General features: G+C 27.1%; 1 pseudogene; it reads left to right on the top strand.

Annotated features, from left to right (window-relative positions):
* The first annotated feature begins 524 nt into the window (after nt 1-524).
* Nucleotides 525-23,405, top strand: LOC113372445 (annotated as a pseudogene).
* Nucleotides 23,406-26,678: the final 3,273 nt, after the last annotated feature.

Here is a 26,678-nt window from a genome sequence, read left to right as displayed (position 1 = left end):
AGAAAAAATAGGAAAAATAAATATTTCTATCATAATCCAAATACAAAAATAGATTGCACATATGTTGATATATTTATGAATAAGAGATAAATAACTATGATTAATAGTAATTAAGTACATATAATACAAATTAGGTCAATAGGCAAACTGTGTTACACATGATCATATCATAGAATTTTATTATGCATTTATACCAGTTAAAATACAAACTGTAGATAGATATAGATACTCAATAATATTTTGTTTATTTGTTTCAGGTGACGAATATTTATCAACAGAAACCTATACAAAACTTTATAAATTGATGACAAGTGCTGCCAAATTTTCATATACTAAAATTTACTGTGAAAATAATTTAGAGCGAGAAATTTGATTTAAACGAGTGGAAGTTTATTTTTTGTATCTGACTCATAAAAGTTTAATAACTCATTAAATTATTCATCTGATTTAATACCGTGTTATTAAATTAAGTGTGTGGTCGATTTAAAATGCTTTCGTGCAATAATTATTTGTGGCATAGTAATATATCGTTGGTGTATTTATAATGGTGTGAACAAATCTCTTTTGTCTGGCGGAACATGGGAGGATCTCCAAGCAAATTAAAAAACAGGCGTAGACAAAGTGAGTTTTTTATTGCACCTCTAAATTGATTTATATATATATATATATATATATATATATATATATATGATTTAGTAGTTAATTTTGATGTTGAAATATATGAGTGAGTTCTTGAGGGCGATACATCAAACAAAGAAAAGCCAAAGATTTATAAAATAATCTTTATTTCCAAACGTTTCGACATTCAATTTAATGTCATCATCAGTGGATATTACGTTGGTTGGTTACATATAGAGAAGTGTACACAGCACTAGAGATTGGCACTAACATTTATACAACTAACTTGTCAGCACTATGCATTTTTTATATAAATTTTTTTCGTATGATGTAAACAGAAAAATGATAGTTTTATTGAACAATAATGTAAGTAGAATTATGTAATTTCTGCCACGACTTCTGTACTTTGCTAGTACCGAGGCATGTATAAAAGCCACCACATGTTTTGAGAGCAAAACATGCGGTGGCTTTTACGGTAAAGAATTACGGTAATTTCCAAGAAAATTAACGTAACCTCCTATCCTATCTTATTCATGTTGAATCTAGGCAATAAGGATTGCCATTGCTCTTTGTAAAAACCTTGGCCCTAAACTTTGAAAACATAGCTAACTATCAAAATATATTGCCAAATAAATTCGTTAAGTAAATACGTAAAGCAAAGAATTTTTCTCTTTTAAATTGAAAATATATCATCAGTATAAGAGAAATTTCTTTAACAGAAATATATAAAATATAAATATGCCAAGCGCTAGGTGGTTGCTTTTGTTAAGAAGTAGATTTATCATAAAAGCTCATATAGATTAAACTAGCAATATGAACAGAATATCTTACTGTGTTCATATTGCTGTTCAATCAAAAAGTTTTTTTATGAAAGATCTAGACAAGCTTCAACGGTTTACTTCTGAAATTTTCATAATTATTACAATCTTAAATTACAAAGAAAATTACCGTAACCTCCTATCCTATCTTTTTCATGTTGAATCTAGGTAATAGAGAAAAACTATCCTTTGAAAATATAGATCAAAATATGTTATCAAATAAATTCGTTAAGTACATCCGTAATTCAAAGTATCTTCCTCTTTTAAACTGAAAATATATCATCAGTATAAGTGAAAATTATTTAAGGAGAAAATTTATCACTAAAGCTCATATAGATAATGAGTTCAATTGGCTGTTCAAAAAAAAGTATTTTTATGAAAAATCTAGACAACCTTCATAGAGTTTTTATCGTTCATCGGTTTACTTCTGAAATTTTCACAATTATTACAATCCTTTCTGTTTTACAAGGATTATATAACATTATGTTATACAACGCAATATAAATTCGCGGTATCGAGTTCCTTTGATTCGCAGAATGAATTACTTCTTATAACTTTTTGCGATAAGAATGATTCTGAACACATAGATTCTGAAACATGAGTATTATTACTCATATTCTGAAGGAATTCTCTACTTGTAGCTAAAAAGGTTATTGTAATAAAACGAACAGGAAATGCACTGTAAAATAATACCAATAGTGAATTTATAAATAAGGTCATTGGATAAAAATTAAAATAAGTTATATGCATTTAACTAGTAATATTAATAGTTTTTATTGATTTCAAATTAATTAATTATTTGTGGTTTATTTATAATTTATTAATGAAGTGAATATTATAGATCAACTAATGAAATAAATTTGATATATAAAATATTTCAATATTAAAATCATGAATGAATTAATTCAACATCAAACGATTTCAATTACCATTCATACATAATTCATTGTATTCATTGATCATATCGGTATTTGTATTTCGTCCTCAAATAGTCCAAGTCAAATCAATATTTTCAATTGCCGAAGTCGTTAAGTAATTGTTCCAATTGATTTTTATTATAAATTTTGTAAACAACTCCGCGATCAAACGACATTATAATTTATTTATTAGCGGTCATATATCAAGATCAAGAACTATTTGGATACGATTGCATAACTATAAACTGTGAAATATTTGTATTAAGTGGAGGCTTATTAATGATTTTGTTTAAACAATTTTGAATTAAGATGATCTGCCTCTTTTTAACCATACGACTGTGTTTTCTTTATTTAATACTATATAATAAATAGGTATATAAAATTATAGCTATATGAGATTAAATTATAGACTAGTTGGTATTGGTATTTTGTCTTGAGGCAATTTACATAAACTTTCCGATAGGTGTGAATAATCGACTTAATCAATAAAAATTAAATTAATTTATGAGTGATTAAAAGTATTCCGAGTGAATTTATTACACATTTATTGAAAACGAATGAACACGTTAACTCGGAGCATTTTCTAAAAGCAAATTTTTAAAAGTATCAATAACTTTTGTAATTGAACCAGTTTCGGTAGGACTTTAATGGTTTAGTATGTTCATTAAGACCAAGTACTCTATCGTTATACCAAGTAAATCGCCTAATTTTAATTTTTTCAAACGTCAAAGAAACTAATCATTTTCTCAAACTTTGATGAATTTTTAAAATTAAACTCCTTGTCGTAAGGCCGTAATATTTCAGTAAGTTCTATAAGACCATGAGATATATCGCTCGGTAAATTTCCAACATTCCCAATTAATAAGATTCAAAATCAAAATTTAAATAAATAAAAAATAGCTTACAATAGTTCATCGCGATAATAATATTGTAATATTGTAAAAATATAGTTACATGATACCATTTAAAAGAAAATACCGTTGTCTAGAAAAAGAATAGGAATTACCTTGAAAGGTAAGTTTATACTTGCACAAGATATTGCAAGTACGTTGCAAAGTAAAAATATTTTAAATAAACTAATTGTTATGAAATATATTTATGGTATATATTTTAATAAATTCAATTTGGATCTTCCTTTTTTGAATCTAGTTCTTTGATTATCTTGAAAAATATTTATTAAAATTATTTCTATTCCCCATCGCCAAAATTAGATATGAAAAGAAAAACAATGTTTATTTAATCAAGTAACAAAATTGTTGTTAAGTTTTTTTAAAAGACATCACTTGAATATATTGATTCGGATTGTAGAGAGAATATTTTCGCCTGGCTTTTAGATAGCATATTTAGATTAAATATTATATTCAGAATTTAGATGATTTTACAATCAATGGAATAGAATGGAGATCATATAATAAGATAATTTAAGACTTACTTATTCTTTTCTTTATTTTCATTTTACATATTAGTACATATATGGTGATTGTTCAAAAAATTTTATTCAAAACTTATGCTTTAAAAATGTCTAATTTTTTAAATGTATTTAAAAAATATGAAAACTACAATCTTAATCAATTTTATATATATATATATATATATATATATATATATATATATATATATATATATATATATATACTTGCCCTACGATTTCGAAAAAAACATTATAAATACTAAAAATCCAAAGGGTACCAGTATTCAACAGTCTTATTATTTGTCTATGGTAAACAATAGAGTATATTATATATTGTATTCTTCTAAACTTGCTTGATACTAAATTTGTTATTTTTGATATCATATGCTTAAATTTACATAACTTAATTTTAATTGTGAAATATTGTCTGAATTTGCCAATTAGTACAAACAAATTTCTAAATCACAGTGTCTGGAGAAAAATCAATATATAGATAGCAATATTAGGCATACGTAGGTACTATAAATTATTTCTAATCTTATCTTTACCTAAGTATTTATCAAATATTTATTTAGCAACCAGTGAAGTACAAAAACACAGATTTTATCTGTTTCGTTTCTTTTTTCGAAAAAAATCCCTAATTTTTGTTTATTTTATATATAATATTACTAAAAGTGAATGAATTACTATACATATTAAGCAAAAAAACTTTATTTTCTTTACCATTGTATATTTTGAATTGTCTAGAAGTCAATCAAAGTAATACATTTTATATATTGAAATACATATTTTTTTTAATTGAATTGAATGAATTAGAAAATACTAAAAAACTAATTATAATCAGACTTAATTATATAAATGTTTTGTTATTAGCATTTTGGTTATTATTTTCGATTTATTATTTTATTAATCTATTCATTCCTACATTTTAATTGTTATAACAGTAGCTTACAAAATAAGATGAATTTTTATTATCTTGGGTAAATTTATTATCTCTATTTTACAAACTATCAAAATATGAAGAAAAATATCCTAAAAATTCTACTATTATCTCTTCTTTTAAGATTGATAAAAAATATCCAATCAATATCATATTTATCATTAACCAATTTTATCATTTGTATAGTTTTTAAAGCATCTTTAATTTTCAAGATATATCTTGTAAACATGAATCATAATACGTATATGATCCGTAATTTGAAGAATTCCCATGTACTATTATATGCAGAATTTTGATATTTTGAAGTACAGCCATTTGTTGCAAAAATATACCTTATCATATGATACAACATATGATATCTGCAATCGTTTTACGAACGTGGCAGTTTGTTACCAAGATTTTAATAAATACATTGATCATTAAGATTTTTTAACTGTTATTTGCGGAATATCGAAAAATTAATTCGGCAATATTTAATTTCAATAAGAAGTAGGGAGTTGTTTTTTTTAACAACTGTTTTTGAGACTGCCCAGTTCTCGGAATATGCCATTACCACTGATATTTGCATTCTTTAGTGAATAAAATGATTTATTTGGAAATTTTTTGTTTGAAGTTACATTATCTGCCAATATGTTAATTATTGTGTATTAAAACTACCAAAAAATTAAAAAGAATAAATAAAATGATTAAAAGGGTTCGCAATAAATGGGGTGAGTTTTATTTCATTTAAATCTGCAATTTTGGATAATTTTTTTCATATTTTGATATGTATTATATGCAATATTTAGCGAACTGAAACATTTATAAATTTTTGGAGAATTGTTTTCAAATACTATGATTGGAATTTATTGAAAAAGTAACAATTTAAGTAACTCGTTGCTTTTAAAAAACGCAAATATAATATATGATGAGCTTGAATATTGATTTTTATAAGCAGAATCAAAAATTATATATTGATTCAAAAATAAAAATATTATATTGTATTTTAATTAATTGTTGGCGAGATGAAAATATAATGCGAGGAGTTCTTATATAATTATATTATTAAGTATGTATTATGATTACTGATTAGAAACTTTTATTAGCTGTAACAAATAATCATTACTATTATAAAATATACTGAAAAATATATCTATTATGATATGTTGATTATGTAAGTAAAGTAATTCAAATTTAATGAATCATATTTTACTAGACTGACCTAATGAGAATTGTTTTGAAAGATTGTGATAGGCAATTATTCATTTACCTATTTCCATTGTTCTTATCTTGACAATTATAAATTGAACTTCAATACTTATCTGATAATAGTCTTTTGATATTTCTTTCAAATTATAAATTAAATATGTATTATTATTATTATTATTTTTTATTACTAATTTAGATAGTTTCGTATTAATGCAAAATTTTATTAGCTGTAATACTACACTGACCTAATGAGAATTATTTTGAAAGACTTGTGATAGGCAATTATTCATTTACCTATTTCCATTGTTCTTATCTTGATAATTATAAATTGATCTTAACACTTATCTGATAATAGCCTTTTGATATTAAATATACGCATTATAATTATAAATTAAATATACGCATCTAGTTGCTGCATTTGCACTTTCATACAACGAGAATATCATGTAGGGCTCGTTTACGTAATAATATTATTATTATTATTATTTTACTTTTATTTGGCCTCGCTTACTCAGAGCATTTAGCCACCTACAAGATTTTTTTTTATAAAGAATAGAAATTTATATCATATTCAATCTATATATATTAGGTTGTCAAATATCTCCCTTCCGCTTATATATATATATATATATATATATATATATATATACATATATATATATAAAAGCGGAAAGGAGATATTTGACAACCTAATATATATATATATATATATATATATACGTGTATATATCCTATTCTATATTCTTCTTAATTTTTCTTCTTATTTTCTTCAATTTTTGCTCTTTTTTAAATTTCTAATTCTATTCAACTTCTATCTTTATTCCATTATTTTCTTCATTCTTCTTTTAATCTCAGCAAGTTCTAATATTTTTTCTTCTTACTCCTAATACAATTCGGCTATTCGAATTATGTTATTCCTATTTTTCTTAATTTTTATTCAAATTCTACTTAACAAATACAATTTTTATTAACTTCCCGAAGGGCAAGTCATAGTAATCGCAAAAAATTGAAAATGAAAATTTTTATATATTTTATCTTTACGTTTCAAAGGTTTCTGAACATTTTGGTATACCTTAGAAAAAATGGATGTATGTGTATGTGTGCGCGGATACAATTTTTGTCGACGATTTCGGGAATACGGATCAACCAATTTGAATAATTCAAAAACATTCGATTCGTATTGATAAGGAGACGTGCTGATTAGTTTTTCGCAAAGGCAGGTCTAGCCGTTCTGAAGATACGGGGCAAAAAGTGCCAAAAAGGGTAACTCAGTTTTTAAGAGAATGAAGCGTCCGATTTTAATAAATCAAAAAACATTTTACATATATTGACAAGATGAAGAACTGATTAAATTTTTGGAAAGACAGGTGCAGCAATTATGGGCTCTCAATAAAAATAAGTTAAAAAAATGTCATTTGGCGGTCAAAAATGTTTGTTGGACTTATGCACATCAAAATAATTTCATTTCATAATTTGTACACATTTTGGGTAATTTTTTTTGGGTTTCGTACCAAGATTTTCAATTACGGTACGGGAAGTTCCAGCAATTTGCCTTAATGCACAATGCCATGCACCCCACTAGTTTCATTTCAAATTAACTACACATATTTTTTTCATAAATTCTAAGTCAATGACAGGATTCGATCCAAAGATCCCTGTCGTGTGATTCGAACACGCTATTAAGTGAGCTATGCTCGCCACTGCGTAATATTATATTTATTATAATATCTCAATAACAAATAAATTTAATTATTTCCAGGTCTATCATGGTCGCATCGTTTCTCTTCCAAACATCTGGCAAAGCGCAAACTTCCTCCTGTTCCGGTAACATCGGCGGAAGAGCCTGTCTTAATATGCGCAACAGATACAGGGCCTCCGGTCGAAGGCGATCCGCCGGGCACCGGATCGCCCGACTTAACCCAGGCCGTCGTCCCTCACAAGGATATCAGGGAATGGTTGGATGCCCTCGGATTGATGCAATACGATAAGGTATTTGATGATGTCAAAGGCGTTGAAGATTTACTTAATCACTCGGAAGCCGATCTTACTGAATTGGGAATTAAAAATTCGGCCCATAGAGCAGCTATGGCTAGCAGTCTGGTTATACTTAAAACGAAATTGGAACGAGGTATGTTTTAGTCTTAAATACTTAAAAACTAGTGGGGTGCAAATTGCAGGAACTTCCCGTACCAAAAACTATTTTTTTTTAAAAGATTAACATTTTTGAAAAAAAATTACCCTGAAAAGTTAGATTTTTGACAAACTATAAATTTTTGACAAAAATTTCCTTTTTTTTAAAAAAAAAGACTTTTTGAAGAAAAGTGTATTTTGAAATATTTTGGAAATTCTGAACTTTTTTTCAAAGTAATGGTACTGCTTTAACTGCATAGAGACGAAATATCGAAGCGCGCCGCCGTCTAACGGATAAGCATTGGTACGGAACCCATAGGAATGTAAACAAAATTTATACTTATTGTTAAAATCTCTATAAAATATCTGATAATTTGATGTGCATATGTCTAATGATCATTTTAACTGCCAGATAGCATTTTTTTTTACTTTTTTACGACAATCTCTGAAACGGCTAGACCTGCCTTTATGAAAATTTGATCAGTTCTTCATCTTGTTAATACAAGTAAAATGTATTTTGAATTATTCAAATCGGACGCTCCGTTCTCTTAAAAACTGAGTTACCGTTTTTGGCACTTTTTGCCCCACATCTTCGGTACGGCTAGACCTGTCTTCGCCAAAAACTAATCAGCGCTTTTCCTTATCAATGCGAATCGAATGTTTTTTGAATTATTCAAATCGCTTCATCCGTGTTTCCGAAATCGCCGACGAAAATTTGTATCCGAACACACATACACACACGCACACACACACATTCAGAAATCTCTGAAATGTAAAGATATATAAAAATTTTCATTTTCGATTTTTTTGTGATTACTATAACTTACCCTACGGGAAGTTAAATATTAATGTATATATGAAATGTTGAACTCATTTCTAACCCATAATTGTTCCCTTGCAAGAACTTCAAGAAAAACATTAAATCATTTGAAGAAAACTCAGAGCTTTTCTGTATCACATGTGATTATAGAGCCTTTAATGTTATATAAGTATAATTCATTTCCTTTTGTATCTAGAAGACGCCGAATTTATTTTTACAATTGAATTATTAACGTCTTTGTTAACGTATTTAGTCATTACAAATATTTAAAAATCATTTTCATAACATGAGAAAACTCAATAAAGCATTTTCATAAGCAATCAGAATTTAGTAATGCAATCAATTTACACATTTACACATTAAGAATTAAAATACTGATATGTTTTAATGAAAATATTTAAAAATATTAAAGTATATATGAAATGCTGAACCCATTTCCAAACCATAATTGTTCCCTTGCAAGAGCTTCAAGAAAAACTCAGAGCTTTTCTGTGTCACATATTTACTACATAACATTTTAAAACTTTTAATGTTAGATAAGCATAAATTATTTTCTTTTGTATCTAGAAGACGCCGAATTTATTTTTACAATTGAATTATTAATGTCTTTGTTAACGTATTTAGTCATTACAAATATTTAAAATTCATTTTCATAACATGAGAAAACTCAATAAAGCATTTTCATAAGCAATCAGAATTCAGGAATGCAATCAATTTACACATTTACACATTAAGAATTAAAATACTGATATGTTTTAAGGAAAATATTTAAAAATATTAAAGTATATTTGAAATGCTGAACCCATTTCCAAACCATAATTGTTCCCTTGCAAGAGCTTCAAGAAAAACTCAGAGCTTTTCTGTATCACATATTTACTACATAATATTTTAAAACTTTTAATGTTAGATAAGCATAAATTATTTCCTTTTGTATCTAAAAGACGCCGAATTTATTTTTACAATTGAATTATTAATGTCTTTGTTAACGTATTTAGTCATTACAAAGATTTAAAAATCATTTCCATAAAATGAGAAAATCAATAAAACATTTTCATAAACAATCAGGATTTAGGAATGCAATTAATTTACATATTTGCACATTAAGAATCAAAATATTGATATGTTTTAATGAAAGTACGTATGTATAAATATGTGTATATATATATATATATATATATATATATATATATATATTTATATATATATATACACATAATAAATAAGAGGATATTTATACATCTTGAGCACAAATGAATCACCGAATTTTCAGGGAATTTATGCATGTTTGACGAATTATTATTTTTATATCAAATATTATGGGAATATTTACATATGCAACATTAAAGCAAACATATAAATTAATTTGATTGTTATTTTGCCCTATTGTAAAATGAAAAAAAAATGAATAAGATGGCATAAAATATTTTATCCTGATCCTGAAATTTTTATCCTGAATTATTACACAATTAATATTGCCCCATGCAACTTTATAGATGAAGAAGAATAAAGAGAAGTAGTTCAAATTTTACTACAAAAAATCTCAAAACTACCTATTGGTATTTGAAATATAGGTTCCGGTTTATTTTCGGCACCGGTGATGCACCTAAGAATGTTTTATAAACATTTTTGGACAGTCAGCTTACGAATGCATGTGGAAATAAATAAGTATAAACAATAATAAAATTCTGTAGCATGTTTTGGCCACATGTTTGTAATTCCTTTGACGCACATCATAAGCTATTTTTGTGAACTACAATGCATCAAAAAATATGTGGAGAGCGTTCACATTAGGCAAATGAATCATATTATATATATATATATATATATATATATATCCATATGCCAAAAAATAATTTTGGATTTTTTTGAGGTATTAATTAACTCACAAACATATATAGCCAGATAACTATTCCTTAATTTTTATCTAGAAATACCCAATTTGTTTAATATTTGGTCACTAAAATCTATACAACATATATTTTTTTTTCAAACAATTTTTTACCAGATTTCGGAAAGGATTTAAATAATTATTATTATTAAATTTTTTATGGACTCCGCTTTACAGCATTTTTTAGCCACCTACATTATTTATATATTATTTTTTATCAAATTCTATACAACTTTTACATATATATTTCTTATATATTCATCATATATATAACTATCTCTTCTTATATCCTAATCTTCCATTCAAGTTACTTTCTACTGACTTTCATTCTTCTTCTTGTTCCTCAATATGTTCTTTTCATCTTCTAAACTAAACTTCTTTTTTTCTTCTTACTTCTAATATATTTTTTTCTTATATTACACAAATTAATAATTCTTAATCTAGTTTAATATTTTTTATTTTAATTCTGGTATTGCTGGAGATTCGAACCGAATTCCTCCAGCGTGTGAGTCGAGAACGCTACTGAGTGAGCTATTCCCGCCACAAATAATTATTAAATTTGTATTAAAATTAAAATTAAAATGATTTTATGTTATATTTACTTATATTAAATATGCCATTTTGCCACGTCACTTTTTCTTAATCATATCATTTTTTACCTTTAAAAAAGTTAAATTAGATTAAATACCCTTAAGAAGTTATTCGACAATTCAGACATTTCATTTGGACCTACATAATTATAGGATAGTCTTGGATTTTTGGCTGTTTAACACAAGGTTTTAGTCATTGTTATTAAAAGTAAAACCAAACAGTTTGTCTAAAAATCAGAAGAATCCAAGTAAAATTAGTTCAACTTTTTGATATAGTTATACGGTGTAAGAATATCAATGTGAAAAACACTATTTTTTCTGAATACAATATGTACAAAAATTAGAAGTAATAGTCTAGTTACTTATTACTTGTTGTTAAATATATATTTTATTACTGACTGACTCAGTAATCAATTTTTACAAATTCAATTATCGTTATTATATTATAAAAATATATTATTATTATTATCATTATTATAACAAAATTGTTACTGTTTGCAATTGTTTGGCAACAATCAGTTCTGAACGCGCCTTACTTCTTTAAGCATCAGTGCATTAAATGTTTAGCGACTTGATAATAATTAAAATCGGACTTATTAGTTTCATTCTAAACATAATCCTAGGTCGTACAATAACTCTAGAATCCTTGTCACAGTTTATTCATTCTTCAGACTTATGAGTCAATCGATAAATGGTCGATCGGCAGTGTGGTTTGAAAATTTTTGCCAGTGATTTATGAAAATAAAAGTGCTTAAGATGCCGAGCAAGGCGGTTTGGTTGATGACTTCTTGTATAGGCAAGAGAAAAAATTAATATATTTAATATAAATTTATATTTGATTATTTATTAAAATATTATTTATCATTCGAGACATATCTGGGTTCCATGCAAATACATAAAAAATTTACTCAGTGTGTGTTATTTATATTTGAGAATATTAATTTTGTGTTTCCGTGTAATATAGGAAAGGATGTGGTGTTAAATTTAAATCTGGCAAACATCTCGTATATTGTAAAAATGATTCAGAATTTTCAATGAAAATTTAACACATTATTAGGGGTTAATATTTTGTTGTTAATGTGACATGATACATAATAAAAAAATAGTGAAATCTTTATTTTTATATTAATGATCGAATCGAGTCCGACTAGTGAAAATATTAATAGTTTTGTAAAAACGTTAAGTACTTCATAGTAATAGTTATTGCACTAGATATTGACAGTAATTTATGTTATAATATAATCTATTATATGAAAATAAATGATTTGTGTAAATCTATATACACGTAAAATTCGCAGGTGTCCATCCACGTCCACCTGTACTACTTTCATTTAGAATTAAACCATACTGTTAAAAATATTCGATATTATTAAAAAATTAAATTTATTATATTAATTAATTTTATTAATCCTTACATTATATTAAATAAAAAAATTATCATTGTCTTTTCAGGAAACAACAATTACAAAAAACATATGCACATGAGGCACAGTGTAGCGCTAGATGATGGATCGAAGAAAAATGTGCGGTAAGTTTTTTCTTTAATATGTATTTCTTTATTATTTTAAACTTTATAAATATGAAATAACAATATTTAAAATCATATTTTTGATGTAAATAAGTTATTGCTACCAAATCTGAGACATTTATCTCAGTCCATAAGATTTTTTTGATCCAATACCTTAATTCAGTAACCAATAATTGTATGAAATCAAATGAAATAATTTGTTAAACGTGCCGTTTTCTATGTAAGGGGAGTTATTGAATCGAATTGAATTTGTATCTATGTATTCGTATGTATAAATAAGGGTTGATAGAATATTTGGCACTTCAACAAGGGCTGAGGGTTGATGTCTGACGTCTGGGACTGATAGGCCATGTTTTGCGACATGTTTTCATTATTAGAACATCAATGGCATGAATAGTAATGATTGTTCTGGATTTAAATCTAGGCTATGACGAGACGGGAATATATTTTTAGGGTAAAAGTGGTAGAGGATTTTTGCATCGTTGTAGAAAAACTATAATGCTCCACAGTGCTGGATTTAAAGTAGGAGCAGTCGGGGAGATAGTGAGAAAAAAATTCTATACAATATAATTAACTATTCTTTTTTAATAACATTTTTTATTTCAAGAAATATAATTAACAAAACATAATATGATTGTAATGCAAAATTTGGGTTCAAATAACCTATTATTAAAATTTATTATTTAAAATTATTAATGGTAAAAGCAGCGCGATTGCTTTTACAAAAAGTTCCAAATTTCCAAAATGTTTCAAAATAAAAAATCTCAAAATTTTCAAAAAAGTTTTTTTTTCAAAAATGAAATTTTTTCAAAGTTATTATTTTTTTGAATTTTAATTTTTGGTACGGAATTTTCCAGCAATTTGCCTTAAGTCTCGATGCCAAGCACTATTATTTATAGTATGTAATGCGTACTAAATATTCTGCAATTTTAGAAAAATTATAAATAAAAAGTATTTAAGTAAAATTTCAGAGATGAGGTGGCATTTTTGTCAGTGCCCCAGGGCGCCAAATTTCTAAATCCGGGCCTGATGCTCCATATAAATATATTTTGTCATCATAGATCCTTCATATAAATATATTTTGTCATTTGTAATGATTTGAATTTTGAAAATTTGGAAAATTATTGGTCATTGTACTGGAAAGGAATAAGTTATGAAAACTTCTAGTTTTAACATGTAATTAAGTTTCATTTAATAATCTCAATTTATTTGTAATAAATTTATAAAAAAACTCTTTTGGATAAAACAAACGCCTCTTATCCTTATTATCTGACATATATATTTTAAATATTATTCTCGTTATTGATTAATTTGGAACAATCTATTAAAAGGTTATTTATTATTCACATTATCTGAAACTAATTTCAAATACTACGTGTATTTATATCGCATGTGTAATAGTTAGTCCAAATCGATCGAATGTTTATTTTTGTAACAAATCAAAAGAGACAGACTATCAAGGTAGCAAAACATATTAAAGAGTCTTAGTTATATAGACATATTTATTTATTGATAATAATTAATAAAGTTTTATTGTCGTGAATTTTATTCATATAACAGGCACTGCGTTCGATAAGAGTTATTACTTGAATTGTATTTAAATTGTAAATATTATTATTATGATATTTAAATAGTTATCAATAATGTTAATCCGCAAGTACAAATAAACGTACTCTATTTTGTATAAAACAAAAAACTTATCTTAATAATTAAATAATTTAAATGAATAGTTTCCTTGATTTAATATAAAAATCTATGTTATTAAAACTTACTTATGGACCTGGTCCTTTTTACTCCATAGGCGGTATAAAGTGGTCAGGTGGCAAACAAGTCCAATGTCTTATATATAATTTTAAAGAGATTTTACAAAATAATATATGAAATAATAATAACCAATGACCAATGCAAAATATATATATTTTTTTGAAATTTTTATTTGGCCTCGCTTACTCTGAGCATTTAGCCACCTACAACATTTTTATTTATTTACATTCTAATTTTTACATCATAGGCAGGTCTAGCCGGTTCGAAGATACGGGGCAAAAAGTGCCACAAACGGTAACTCAATTTTAGGAGAACGGAGTGTCCGATTTTAATAATTCAAAAAACATTTTACTTGTATTGACAAGGTGAACAACTGATTAAATTAGGCGCTTCGATATTTCATCTCTATGCAGTTAAAAAAGTTTAGAACTTATACTTACACCAAAATATTTCAAAATAAAGAAAACATTTTTAATATATATAATATAAATAATTTTTTTTTTCAAAAATGTATAGTTTCTCAAAAATCTTTTTTTTTTCAAAGTAATTTTGTTTCAAAAATAATTTTTGGTACGGGAAGTTCCAGCAATTGGCCTCAAGGCACGATGCCATGCGCTTCACTAGTTTAATTTATCTCTCATGAAATAGTTTTTTTAAAACTTTATTTAGGTATTTATTTGCAATTTTTTATTTCTTACACTTTTTCCATCAAAGGTCAAGGTTAAGTCGATTCTTTTTTATCAGATAGAGGTGTAAGCTCAAGCCATTTTCCTTTTACTTTCAAATATTGCTGGTAAAAAATTCTTAACTCTCTTGGTTTTTGAGATGTCGCTGGTGGACCTTTTTCCCCGCGGATCTTTAAGCCCTGCTCTACCCTAATAAACTAATGATTGTCATAAATAAATAAAAAAGTTAAAATAAATTTTAGTTGTGACTATCATCAAATACGAATTAGCTATTAAGAAATTATAACATTTGTAAAATCCATTCAATAATTCAACTAATTTAAAAAAATAATCCGAGGTCAACAAACCATCTTCAGTTCTACTACTCTATTCTTTGCGCCCCTAAGGTAGGGTGAACCGAAATGCATTTCACAATGCATTTGGCCCGCGCATGGGTGTAATAGCCGCGAGGGCGCAATATCGCGTAGTGTGTGCGAACGGGTCTAGGCGGCCGGTGAATGGGCGCCGTGAGCGTACTACCCCGCGAGACTAGGTGGGAGCGCGAATCAATATCACTCCCGGGGCGAGACGCGATCAAACTGTGGGATTCACATTTTGATTTCACATTTTTTTACGGAAAAAATATAGTTAAAATTTTTCTTATACTATGACTCAAATTATACTAATTTGACGACGCATTTATTATATTATTATCTTATTATTTCTAATATTGTTATTTTGTTACTTTTCACTTTATTTTTTATTGTCTATTGTCTACTTTATTGTTTTTCTAGTATTATTTTTATTATTCAGAAATTTTACTTATTTTACTTATTAATTTTATTATTATTATTTGCTTTTATTTTATATTAAATCAACATACTACGGATATCATTTTATTGAAAATTCTATCCTTTATTTTGTGCTCTTTTTATTGAATTTTTCATTACTGTTATAAAATTGGTCATTACTGTTACTAGATGTTAATTATTTAGCAGTTGTAACAAATATAGTAATTAGAAAAAAATTTGACGACGCTATTTTCATAATATCATAAATAATATTATATTGTTTAATTCTATTTAGAGTTTTTTTTTACGAAACATGCCTTTCTAAGTCTTAATTTTGTGGCGGGCATCTTCTAAGATTTCTAAATCCTGTCATTGACTTATAATTAGAATTTTGAAAAATATAGTTAATTTAAAATTAAATAGAATTTGATTGGTTGAATAGAATTTGAATAAAAAATTAAAAGTAAGAAGAAAACCAAAATTCGAATTCGAGAAGGTCATATTTAGAAAAAAAAAGAATTATGAAGAAATCAGTTGTGCAAGGCAAAAAATGGATAGAATAGGATATAAATAAAAGATTACACTATCTTTTCGAATCTTGAATATAAAAAATGAATTATTAAAGGAGGCTGAATACTCTAAATAAGCGAGGCCAATAAAAAACTCTAAATTGTTATTCAAATATTTAATGATAATGTGATAAGGTAAAAAATTAACAAATATATTTAGGTCTTTAGAAAAAGCATTAGCTTTTTGAAAATATTATTTTTACACAATATTTGTCACGATTGTTACACTTTTTATAAACACAACAATTCAATAGAATATAATAATATTGATCATATCTTTTATCAGATGAATTACTCTTAGTCATTCATTTTTTCAAAATTATTTATCAAAAATAACATACAGTCTCGATAATTTTCACTAAAAATTGATAAATATAAAAATTCATAATTATATGTTTGATATATTAATATACGATTAAAGTAAAGAATATAATTGGGCGTTTTGGTAATATATTTGTTTGTTAAAATCTGCAAAAGAATAATATTTTACAATACTAATTTTTAAATTATGAAATAAGTAATAAAAATAATTTATTTTTTGGAATTAAAAATTGAACTGTATTAATTATAGCTTGTAAAGAAATGTGCAAGACACGATATTTATATTTATAATTACTTTTACAATTGAGCAATGATAATACAATCTTGTTGATTGAAAATCTGCAAAAATATAGATTATTCTATCTTTAATAAAAAAATCTAAACATAAATATATTTCAGTATTTCTGATTGTCAAAAAAAATATTATTTGCATTATTAGCATACATTTATTTAACACGAATATAAATAGCATTATATTTATTAATACCTTTGTCTTTTACAGAGACTCGTTATATTAATGTAAGTTTCAGAATCTTTCCATTGTAGTATAACAGGGGTTGTGAAGGGTGGGGGTGCGTTTCAGCTTTACTACTAGGTGGAAATAATAGTTGATTTTGTGCAACACTAATATGCACAACTGTTTGTAACTACTTTGTTAATAATATTTTTACTGATAGTTTTTACAATGTAGTAATTTTGCTAAAAAGCCTCGGTGCCTAGTTTTTATTCATGAGCGTTCCTTTACAGTGGGCGTTATGAATCTTTCACACCAAAACAAACAAGGCCTATAGGAAAATAAAATGTATCTTTTTATATTGTGATTTGTACACTAATTGCTCAATGTTTTGTAAGTTTTATAGTGGTTTTGCATATAAATAGTAACGTGTTCAATATTTGATATGTGAGTTTTATAATACATCTATATGAAAAAAATGTGTTCGAAAATAGTGCTATAGTTTTTCGAAGGATTAGATAAAAAATAGATAAATGTAAGTGTAACCTGTTGCAAAATAACTACTAATTATATAAATATATATGCATATATATATATATATATATATATATATATATAAACATAAAAAATATATTTATTAACACTATTGCACGCGTTTATGTTCCTTTATATTATTAATTTTAATATTTGAAAAAAATATATAAATTAAAAACCTAATCATAATCATATTCAGTATATTATTTACTACAGCAAGTCATAATAATATTAAATTTTACTTTTAGTAAATACAAAGGATATAATTACGGTTAGATTATTATAATAGGATTGCCAGATACTTTATTATTAGTTGAATTGTTACATTCATTATTTTTATATTGTTATAATTGTTGTTGTTGTATTCATTATTATTATTTGATTTGTGTAGTAATAATTAATATCAGACGATGAAACTGTTGTTATTATGATACTGATATAGGCGTAAATGATTTTTTGCCTTGATTCATATTTAATGAGAATATATCTACTGCCCAAATAAAATATTCATCAATCTGAACTCTCCTGAGAAAAAAATGGAAATAACTTAATCATTATTTATAAGAAATTATTTAATAAGTAAATATTGTAAATTTTATATCGAAAAAACAACTACTGAGTTTTTTTTTCCAACAGGTCAAAGTAGTATACAATGTACCTTTTCGGCGGTCTATTGTAAATCCATTAAATTTACTGAATGTCCTATACTGGACAGTTGTAAATAACAGTTAATAAAAAAAAAAAATCTGAATTAAAAACAAAATATGTCATCAGTGACTATCTATTTGCCTCCTCTTCATTACTTTCACTAAGTAATGAGGAAACTATTTATACTTTGTATATTGGATTTCGGCTATCCTTTATAATACTACCACAAATGATCAGTCGATAAATATACGTCCAATAAATAATTTGATAAAGATTTTCAAAGAATGGAAAACTTATTTGAAACTGTATACTAAATGATAAACTGAGGATTTTTCTGGAAAACCTGTCTCTTTCTCATATATTATGTCTCATTTTCAAACTCATTTTCTTTATTTTTTCTATTTTCATTTGAAGTTCGCTCACCTCGTATAGGTGTAGGTATTCGTAGGTGATCAAACTAGAGTTGGAATTCAAAGGTAAGTGCTAAATCGTTTAAAATCTCTAATAAAATTTATGCGAAAAAACAGCTTTGGCTGTTTCCTAGTGGGTAGGCTTTGTTCCGACTCTGTCTACTGAAAATCTTGTTTATTCCGGGTTATAAAGTATTCATTATGTCATTTCCTGAATTCTCCACAACAAGTGACTTAAGAAAATAGACTTGTAGGTCTCCTTATTGTGGAGACTCTACTAACTGGCCGAATAAGATAATCTGCACTGAACCCAACAATGATGCTGTATTGACGAGTCTTAAGCAGTAGTACTTAGTTTTATGAGGTGTAGTTTAGGGAAAATTTCTGCATCTAATGCTAGTTGGCGCCAACTTAGACCAGATCGCTTTGTAATCAATGCATTTTACTATACTTGATTTCGAATTTTGCTTCAAAATTATTGTAAGCTTATAGAATTAAATTAAATTAGATGTGATTTTATGAATACATAAAAATCAATTTCAAAACCATAAAAATAGACTGAGAAACAGATAAAAATTGGTATTTGACATTTCTTACCTATTTTTGTATGAATAATAATAGTTATCTGAATGATGTGATTTTTAGATATTGAGAAGTTTTACTTCTTAAATAATGTGGTTTTTTATTTAATTTTCAGTTCTGAAATTACTCCAAACTGCGACACCAAACAAACCAAGAGTTTATGCAATCTTATTATGGTAAGTTTCATTTGGATATTTATAATTCCTAATAATTATTAGGAATAATACTAAACGTTGAATTCATATACATGAAATATACTTCCAAACAGTTTGATATATATAAATAGCAAATCAATGTCAACTTTTAATTACATGTCGAGGTGTTAAAGTTGCTGCGGTAATTCATGAACTTTCTAATCTAATGTCGCAATGCAATTATTTGTATGTGTTTGTATTAATCATCGTTAAAAATCAATACAAGCATATTATTTAACAATTTTATTTTAAATTAATAAGGATTTGACTAATTAGTCGTTACTTTTATAACATACAATAGGATCTCGATTAACCGGACTAATTGTTGTCAATGGGCATTGGGATGATCAAAAATCCGGATAATCGATAGTATGATGAATAATGTTGGGTATTTATTAAAAATAACAATTACTTACATAGATGTCAACCAAAATCAATCTTTATTAAGAAATTAACACATCCTTATGTATTACATATTTTCTTCGATTACATTACATACATATACTAATCTGGACTGCAGCATTAATCGTGTAAAAATTCGATTTGTAGGTATGTACATACATTGAAATTGATCGCGGTTGTTAGTTCGGATAATCGCGAATCCGTATAACTGAGGTCCGGATAATCAAGGTTCTACTCTATTATCCATATTTTTTGATATTTTTATCAGGATACCCCTGTTGAGAAGACTCAATCAAGTCCTAGAGAATTGCGAATTGCCCTGGAACAGGAGCTATCACTCGACGCCAGAGACCTAAGATCACATGGCTGGTACCATGGACCAATACCCAGAGCTCGAGCAGAACGACTTCTGGTCAACGATGGCGATTTCCTGGTCAGAGATTGTTCATCTCAGCCAGGGGACTATGTGCTGAGTTGTAAATCGAAGGGCACGCCTTTGCATTTCGTTATTAATAAGGTAAAAATAATAGTGTGTAGGACTTGCCGATATGCTTACGTTCATCTATTATTGTAATTAAATTATTTCAATTTTAAGGTACTCCTACAACCAGAAACAGTCTACGAACGACTTCAATATCGATTCGAAGATGATGCTTACGACACAGTTCCTGATCTCATTACTTACTATGTCGGATCAGGAACACACATCACGTCCGCCTCGGGAGCAAGGATTCAATTTCCCTGCAACAGGACGCAACCTTTGTCACATTATAGTACACAATACACAGGTGTTATGGGCCCTTTACCAGGGGTGAATCCGTATACTAACAGGCATTGTGGTCAACCTCCAAGGTTGCCCATGAAGAAACAAAGAGACCATGAGAAGGCAAATTCTGCGGATGGAATCATTCGAGCTACCGGTAAGGAATAACATACTTTTTTAATATATTTTTTATGTATATTTGAAAAATATTGATTACAGTAAAATGTGCAATCAATTTTTTATGAAATTATTTTATTCAAATTTCAATCTTTTAGGAGGCGAATCCTTTAATACACATTCCTTACCAAGATCTCGAGCTTCAAGATCTCCGAGACTCGATAGAAGAAAATTTGAAGTGCCGGATGAATGCGATGAGATTTATGGAGAAGCCCCTCCAAAACCATGCAGGATGCCAACTTCATCCTTACCGCCTAGAGCATCAAATTACCAGGTAAACATATATTTACAAGTCATCAGATTTCAAGCGTTTGTCCATAAAATAATTTAAAATTTTAATCGATTTTTCTAGGCATCTGGATCTGATTCAGGAAATGGCAGTGGAGATTCTGCACAAAGTTCAGCTACTGGCGATTCTGCTTTAGATCCAAATCACAGACACAGCGGAGTTATTATAAAAAATCCACATTATATAGTAAGTTCGGCGTCAAGTACAACTCTCAAAAATTTTGTTGAATTTGACGCTGCAGCAGCAGAAGAAAGATTAGCAAAATCACCTACACCTGAATTACGCTGTGATAGCAGGTAACAGAAGCAATAATTTTACTATTGTTATATGCATTTTTCAATAATAAATATTGAAATTTGAAATATTTTCACTATCTATTTAGATTTGATGTCGAAAGTTTCCATACCCTATTATTACCAGCAACGGAAAATAAACCTCTGGATGTGAATGCCTTACGTAGTGTACTAGATATGCTAGTGGAGACGGGATCTAGAATAATAGCCAATTATTTGACTAAAGTGGATATAGATTTTATGTTAGGAGTACAAGAAGATAACAAAGAGAATGTATGTATAGAAAAAGCTGAAGAAAATTCAGAAAATAAAGTAAAAAATAAATCAGACCTGGACGCTTTGAGACTTCAGTCTGGGTTAGAGTTAATTTGTCTACCTCATGGACATCAGTTTAGATTAGATTTGATAGAAAGGTAAATAGGAAGTACAGCTTAATAACGTGATTAATAATTTGAAGATATAAATGTTTTATTGTTCAATTTTAGGACGGAATGCTTAAAGTTGATGGTGGCAGTTACAATATTAACGTGTGCTTCAGATCTCGAACGTGCTGCGATTTTACATAAATGGATTCAAATTGCCATTGATACGAAAACCGCACTTGGAAATCTCTATGGTTTTTGTGGAATTATGCTTGGATTATCTTTGCCACAGGTACTTATTAAAGCTTGTAACAATAATTAAGAATTTCTAAAGTTAAATTTTTTTATTGTAGAATTTTAGATGCATACTAAACATCTGAACATAATAAAACTATCAAGAAATATACCATATTTTTTTATCCGATATTGGCTTTAATTAATGATAGTTTTTATTATTTTTCTAGATTCAAAAATTAGAAAAATCATGGCATATTCTGAGACAAAGACATACGGACAGTGCCTTTCAATTTGAAGCTAAATTGAGGCCTACATTAAAAGCAATGAATGAAGGCCATAATCCTCAGGCTCCCAATACGACAATACCTCATGTACTGCCTATCGCACTGTTGATGGAACGCGATCTCGATGATTTTCAAGGTAAAAATTAAACCCAATTGAATTTAACTAGAAATTGATATCTATAATTTATTTAATTTTCAATGATTTATAGAATATAGAGAATAGACATTTTACTATTTTTCAGTTGCGATTAATAGTACTGGTTTTGCGAATAGCTGCTTAGCTAGTTGGGAACAAAATTCTACAGATTTGGATTAACCACCTTAATTCAGCACATGCAGGCTGCAAGATCTTTTGCGCCTAGTGTTGCCACTTTTAGGCGAATTGCTAACAGCGTCCTACAAGAAATCGCCGAAGAAGACATCTCTTGTGACGCTTTCAGGTAAGATAAACGATAAATTATAACAAAACCTAATAAAGCTTCTAGCTGCACATGCAGTTTTTAACTGCATAAATTAATAATGTAAAGATTTTATACAACTTACCTTTTCATTTTTCCCAGGACTGAGTTTCATCAGAAGTTCCTCTGGGGTAGCAAAGGAGCTACTTTGAGTGCAGAAGAAAGGCACTCGAAATTTGATCAAATTCTCACAATCATGTCAGATAAATGTATCAGGGATATAGCACCGAATTCAGCAAGTTCGCAATAAATAGTTATCACCAAAAAATCTGAAATAGACAATACGCACATCGTCAACTTAGATATATAAATTAGTTATGGATAACAAACACAACTAGTGCATTTCTAATGAAATATTTATACAGGTCGTAGTATAGAAGATTATTATCTATACAGCTAAACTGATACCAAAAAGTAAGTAGAATTTTTAGAGTTCCTAAAAATATCCCATATTGTATAATATTATTAATATTTATACTTATATCAAAGTTATTATTTTCATTAAGAAATTATAGAAATGGATTGATTTTGGATACGATCGTACCTATGGGTTTATAACTAATATTTTTATATATAATTAGTGTCGCGCATACATTGATATGATTGATACTGAATTATTATCGTTTTTTAAAAAATGAAGCGTAAAATAGAGTTTAGTTTTTACTGAAGCAATGATATTTACGAGCAATTAGAAATAATACATCATTGAATTTATAAATATATATTTTATTTAATTTGATTGCATTCGTTTAAAAAATACGGAGTTTTGAAGACACATATATTTCTCAAAGTATTTCATTATTTTTAGGGTTGTTCTATTTTTCAATTAAAAAATCAACCACTTCAATTGAAAATTATCTAGTTTACGCTTCATTTATTTTCAAAAATTGCATTTTTTTTTATTAATATGAGATGCTATTCTCCAAATAGGTACCTGTAGTGAATCTCATCTTGTCCCAATTAAAATTAATTATATAGAGTTAAAGATAATTTATCATTGATTTTGTGATAATTTCTGGTTAGATAAATATAGCTGACGCGGATCAAAAATTCCTAATTATTACGAATAGCTGTAATATTTAAATAACAGAAAGACTAGCTATTATATTAATATTTATACGTTAATAATAAATATTAGTTCATAGTAACTATGTAAGAACTGACGATAGAAAATAGTTCTTTGTGAATTATATGAAATTATGATTTCTATCCATGCTTAAGTAGTTATTGTTAGCATATTTATTTATTATATCTATATCTTTATGTTTTGCTATTTATTGTTTAACAACAATAATTAGTTTTGGTTTATTTTAACAATTGCTTCATACATATGAAATACTATTTATGTGCTCATTGCTCAAACAGTAATATTAGCAGCCAAATATATGTGATATTAATTTCATATTTATTGCGTATCAAATTTAAGCCTATTATGTAAAATTATGTAGAAAATATTTTTGATAATCATACAAATTTATATTATATGCCTATTATTGAAAAAGCGCTTTGTAAATAGCTTTGGAGAGTATTAAATTTGTTTGAACTACAAATTATAATTCAGTGTATTCGATTAAAAGTATTTAATTTATTGATAAATAATTTAAAATAAATAATAATCAAGCACTAGGACACTGTTGTTATTATTAATATAACGAACCAAAAATAAAAATTATAATTTTTCTTTTATTCATCTCTTACATATAAAAATTATTAAACCGCATAACCGGATAAATTGTACATATGAATAATAATTATATTTAATTAAGAGTTGTGCCGAAGAAAAGATGTTAAAATCTTTTTATATACGAATACTGACAATTGAGCTATTTATATAGGTCTATTATACATAAAAATACTTGAATTAATTATGTATATATACATAATTATGTGTATTTTATATACATATATAACTTGTTTTATATTATATAAACCGATTTTTTTTGCAAAAATATAAAAAAGTAATCAAACAAAATACTAGTCATCAAGTTCATGACGATCTTATATCAAAAGATCGCGATCTTAATATTCTATGCTTACATGTCATAAAATAATTATTATATTTAAAGAAATAAACATAATTGATTATGTATTAAAAAGTATATAAATTTATAAAAATCATTGGATTTTTAATTTATATTAGGTTCAATTGGTCAAAATCTAGTAGCTCAACTGTTAAGAATTATTTACTGATGCTTTATAATTTTTAATTTTAACTAAAATAAAATCAGATGCAATTATCAGTATTTTAATTTGGAATTGTATTGCATTGAAATTATGATTGTTTTTAAAATGAGTAATAAAAATGATTTTATTTTGGCGGACGAGTGTAAGCTGTGAATATATTAATTAAATATTAAAAGTATTAATATATAAGTACTTAAGTAGAATATTATATTAATTATTGAGAATACAATGTAGAGAACTTATATAACTAACTATATAAAAGAAATACAAATATTTGAATAAGCAATTAATTAAAACACTTATGTTATATATTGCATTTAGATGAATTTTCAGCATCGTTATAAAATGTTATGGGTTTATCTGTTTATGGAGTAACCTTATTATTGACGCCATTGCATTGAATGGGCTCGCTTGTAGGTAAGCGGCTAAGAGCGACGGGACTTGATTCAGAGGTCCGGATTCGATACCCTCTTCGAGCAGCCTGTTATCAGGCAGCATTGAAAACGTATTTTCACTTGGAAGTATAGATAGCAATAGTTTCCAAGTGAAAACAGCCCTTAATCCGCTGATTCCTACACCAATAAACATGCAGTCAGCCTATTAGAAATTCTAATTCTAAAATAAAATCATCAAGTACGAATGGATTAACCATTTGGTTACCATATATATATTTTTATCGATGGTTACCATCTAAAATTTGAAGTAAGAAGATGGAAAAATCCTAAGATTATCTCTGCAAGAAACGACAAAAAAGAGTGCACGTGTGTAAAAAACAAAAAAGGACTACTTCATCAATTATATACTATGATATAATTATCTAACTATACCATGATATAATTATCTAGAAAGTAAACCGTCTCGATCTTACAAATTAGTTACTTAATAATTTATAAGGATTAAGATAAGGATTAAATCATTTTGCATATAGATGAAAAAATATACTTACTGCGGTAGGTGGGTTCCATTTTCCAATCTTTTTTGATTGAACAAACACAAAACACAAAACAGAAAGTGAATTGTAATTATATTACATACTAGAGATGGGTAACTCACTCCGGAGTTATCACTCCGATACAACTCTTGCCTCGGAGTGAATTCGAGTGGAGTAGTCTCACCGGATTTGTCATATCCGACTTCCCTAAGCTGCTGTACTAAATCTGTTCGTGCGTTTTTGCTTTGGGAAAGAAGCTGTCGCTTTCTGTCTCGCAGGCAGTTTTATGACCTTTTAGGTATATGTTTTTTTTCAGAAAAATACAAAAATATTACATCAAATGATACAGATCAAGAAATTGTGTTCAAGTGTGAATAGCTCCAATGTATAATTTATTGAATAGTAGGGGTCATATTTTAACAACGACAATCTTTGGCCGTGAATGACGGCGATCAGGAATTTACATACCGAAAAAATACGCGAAACAAAATACATTTAATCTGGTCTTTCCATAGTGA

The sequence above is a fragment of the Ctenocephalides felis genome, unplaced genomic scaffold, assembly GCF_003426905.1.
Source record: "Ctenocephalides felis isolate EL2017-DRISC unplaced genomic scaffold, ASM342690v1 CF-g0.4_SCAFFOLD_01604, whole genome shotgun sequence".
In the NCBI taxonomy this organism is placed as follows: Eukaryota; Metazoa; Arthropoda; class Insecta; order Siphonaptera; family Pulicidae; genus Ctenocephalides; species Ctenocephalides felis.
This window is presented reverse-complemented; position numbering and strand designations above follow the sequence as displayed.